Consider the following 4,320-nt stretch of genomic DNA (forward strand, 5'->3'; position numbering starts at 1 on the left):
CAACATTCATCAATACATCAAAAAGATCACACACCATGATCGAGTGAGATTTCTTCCCGGGATGCACGTTGCTTCAATACATGCAAATCGATTAATGGGATATGCCACATAAACAAAACAAGGATCAAAATCATATGAAATCAACAGATGCAGAAAAGCATTTGACACAGCCAACATCCTTTCATAATCAAAACTCTCAGCACAGTGGAAATAGAGGGAACGAATCTGAACATAACAAAGGCCACATATGACGAACTCACAGCTATCATGAACTCAAGGGTGAAAAGCTGAAAACTTTTATTTAAGATCAGGAAAAAGAAAAGAGGTCCACTTTCACCATTTTTATTCAACACAGTCTTGGAAGTCCTAACCACAGCAATCGGATAAGACAAAGAAATAAAAGACATCAAACTGGAAAGGAGAAAGTAAAACTGTCACTATCTGCAGATGACATGATACTATAGAGAGTCCTAACGAGTCCACCAAAAAACTAACAAAACTAATAATTATGAGTTCAGTACGGCAGCAGGATACAAAATTAACATTCAGAAATCGGTTGCATTCTTATACCAATAACACACTATCGGAAAGACAAATTAAGAAACCAATCCCATTTAAGATCACATCAAAATTATAAAACACCTAGAAATATTTTTAACCAAGGAGGTAGAAGAAATGTACTCAGAAATCTCTAAGACAATGAAGAAACAGAAGATACAAATAAATAGACGGACATACCATGCCCAGGGATAGAAGAGTTAATGTCCTTAAAATATCCATACTAACCAAAGCAATCTACAGATTCGATGCAATCGCTATCAAAATACAAATGGCGTTTTCCACAGAATCTGAAAAAATAGTCCTCAAATTTATGTGGACCCACAAATGACCCCGAGCAGCCAAAGCAATCCTGAGAAACCAGAACAAAGTGGGAGGTATCACACTACCTGATAGCAAGCTATAACATAAGCGACAGTAAACAAAACAGCATGGTACCGGCATAAAAAAGACACGCACATCCATGGAACAGAATGGAGAGCCCAGAAACAAACCCGGGCCTACACGGTCATGATCTATGACAAAGGAATCAAGAACATACAATGAAATAAACCCAGTTTCTTCCACGAATGGTGTTGGGAAAACTGGACAGATACACGCAAAAGAATGAAACTGGATCACTTTCTTATACCATACACAAGAATAAACTCAAAATGATTAAAGATTCAAATGTTGTATCCGAAACCATAAAACTCCTAGAAGAAAACATAGGTAGTAAACCCTCTGACATCACTCTTAGTATGATTTTTTTGGATATGTCTCCTCAGGCAAGGGAAACAGAAGAAAAAATAAACAAATGAGACTACATCTAACTAAAGAGTTTCTGCACAGGAAAGAAAACATCCATCAACCAAAGGAAAACACAACTGAATGGCAGAAGATATGAGCCAATGATGCATCAATAAGGGGTTAATATCCAACATATATTAGAACCCATACAGTTCAATACCAAAAAATAACAAAAAACCAAACAATGAGATCAAAAAATAGGCAGAAACCTGAATGGACATTTCTCCAAAGAAGATGTGCGGATGGCAAAGTTGCTCAATGTCGCTATGAAAAGATGTTCAATGTCACCAATCTTCAGGGAAATGCAAATTAAAACCACAATGAGATGCTACCTCACAACTGTCAGATGGGCTATCAATAAATCAACAAAGAACAAGCGTTGGCGAGGATGTGGAGGAAAGGAAACCCTCGTGCAATGTTGGTGGGACTGTGAACTGGCGCAGCCACTGTGGAAAGCAGTGTGAAGGCTCCTCAAAAAATTACAAATAGGACTATCACATGACCCAGCAATTCCACTTCTGGGTATTTTCCCAAAGAAATCCAAAACGCTAATTCGAAAAGATATATGCACACTTATCCTACATTCATTGCAGCATTATTTACAATAGCCAAGATGTGTAAGCAAACTAAGTGTCCATCAACAGAGAAATGGATAAAGAAGATGTGGTACAAATACAATGGAATATTATTCAACCATAACAGAGTGAAATCTTGCCATCTGCGACAACATGGATGGACGCTAAGTAAAACCTGTCAGACGAAGACAAATACCAGATGATTTCACCTATATGTGGAATCTAAAAAACAACTGAACAACAACAAAAACTGATAGATACAGAGAACAAATGATGGTTGCCAGATGGGAGGGGGGTGGGGGGAAGTGAAAAAAGGGAAGGAATTAATACAAATTGCCAGTTATGAAAACGTCACCGGGATGTAAAGGATAGCATAGGGAATACAGTCAATACTATCATAACAAATAGGTATGGTGTCACATAGGTTATAGATTTATTAGTGATCACTTAAGCTAGAAATGTCTAATCACTATGTTGTACACCTGAAACTGAACACCTTGTAATTTAAAAAATTGAAAAAAAGAAAATAACAAACCCAGACGAGTAAGGAAAGGGTAGCCGTAAAGACAGAACCACAAGGCACATCACCTGGCAGGGAAAAAGGCACTGCAAAGGTGACAGAAGAAACGTAGCAGATGAGTTTCAGGATGGAATAAACAATGTTAGACGCCCAAGGTGTTAAGAACCATCATGACCTTCAAAAGGGTCAGTGAAGTGCGAGAGCAAAAGAAAAAAAAAAGGATTCAAAGTGGAAGCAAACAATTCAGAAAAGCAAGGAACTAAATAAAGTCTGTTCTAGGTTTATCAGAGAATACAAAGCAAAGCTTGATAGCATGGGCAGTAAGCCAGTAGAGAAGAAACTGAAGATGTCAAAGACCAAGAAATAAAACACATAACAGTTCAAAATGAATTTTATTTGAAAAAATAAAATAAAATGATTGTATAATCTCTGCTAAGAAGAATAAGTTCTGCTAAACAACCTCAAAACCGGCGTTGGTTATGCTCAGCTCTGCTTACACCAAGAAGGGCAAGAAGAACACCTCCAACTCCCGGAGGTTTTCCTCTGTGGATACAGCGTTGTGTACACGTGGGCTGCTGATCTCATGGAATACTGGGCGAGTATGGATGGGTTAAAAGAACATTTCCTACAACTACTTCTGCTTAAGAGCCACCTGGAACACTTCTTTAAACACACACACACACTCCTCGGCTCCACTTCTGGAGATTCCGATCCGATCCTGCTGGTCCAAGGTGCTGTATTTTGCAACAAGTGTACCAGGTGATCAGGAAAGTTTAAGAAATTATAAATTCCTGGCACTAGAAAAGTGTGCCATTTGACCAGGTCTCCTCCCCACCCCCGCCAAACTCTTCTCCCCTCCGCGAATCCTCAAATGTCAATAAATCCCTAACACTAGAAAGCGTGCCTTTGGCTCACCCACCTATTAGCCCCAACCGCATCCCCGTGCCATGCTTGAATGAATATGCAAAATGGACTTGAAGATTCCGACTCGAATCTGAGCATCATTCACATCACACCCAAAGCGACAAACATTAAGAAGGAAGCTCACTGTCGTAGCCCAGGTTTTTCCAAGTAAATGGAAACAGAGATTCTACAGCAGACCTGCTAGTTACAAAAGCGCAGGTGCTCCGCACGTTTCACCTGCAGAGGATGAAGACCGGGCTAGACAAGCCCCATCTGCCGTGCGGGACTGTACAAGCCCGAGGCGGGGAGCCAGAAGCGAGGTCACCCCGGCCGTCCTGGGCTTCGGCGCAGAGCTGCGGGCGCCCGGAAGACCCAGAGCGCGGCAGCCGCGCACGGGTATTACCGACGCCCGGACAAGCTCTGCGGGACCGGGCACAGCCGCAGGGAGGCTGAGGGAGTTCACGCGGCCCCACTCTCGGCCCGGGCCGCTAGGAGTCCGGTACCAGGACGCGCCTTCCCAGGAGAACCAGGCAGAACCGACGGAAAACGAGGGACCGCCGAGGCCACCCCTGAGCGAGACCAAAGCGGAAAGAGGAGACGCTGGAGGTCTCCGAGCGCCCAGGCCCGCGCGGACCGGGACGCCACAGCCGTCCCGCAGTTGTCTCCTTACCTCATGGGCCCACAGGGGCTCCGCGCTCAGCAACACCCGAAAGAAGCACTTCAGCAGCCACAACAGTCGCCCCGGGTCCCGGGGTCCCCAAGCAGAGGACAGGGAATGGGAGACTAAGGGGCGGAGAGAGGAGAGTTCCGGGGAAGCCAGAGACCACGACCTTCCGCGCTTTACGGCCCCCCGAGCAAGGATACGCTGGCGCGTGATCTCATTCGCTCACGCGCGCGCCGTGACGTCAGCGCCGCGACCCCGCCCCCGCACGTGGCGCTTGTTTGGGTCTTGCTTAGGTCCCTCTTCTGCCTCCG

General features: G+C 44.2%; 1 protein-coding gene across 4 annotated transcripts in view; it reads right to left on the reverse strand.

The window, feature by feature from the left end:
• PDPR (pyruvate dehydrogenase phosphatase regulatory subunit) overlaps window positions 1-4,139 on the reverse strand; it is a 36,721-nt gene extending 32,582 nt beyond the window's left edge. For 2 of the 4 annotated variants that reach the window (XM_036231351.1, XM_036231354.1), the window contains exon 1: window positions 4,016-4,139. The gene's annotated coding sequence lies outside the window, so the exon portion shown is untranslated. The remainder of the gene's footprint in view (window positions 1-4,015) is intronic. The other 2 variants (XM_036231353.1, XM_036231352.1) reach the window with 1 other exon arrangement.
• Window positions 4,140-4,320: the final 181 nt, after the last annotated feature.

This window comes from Rousettus aegyptiacus, unplaced genomic scaffold, assembly GCF_014176215.1.
Source record: "Rousettus aegyptiacus isolate mRouAeg1 unplaced genomic scaffold, mRouAeg1.p scaffold_m13_p_14, whole genome shotgun sequence".
NCBI classification, from domain to species: Eukaryota; Metazoa; Chordata; class Mammalia; order Chiroptera; family Pteropodidae; genus Rousettus; species Rousettus aegyptiacus.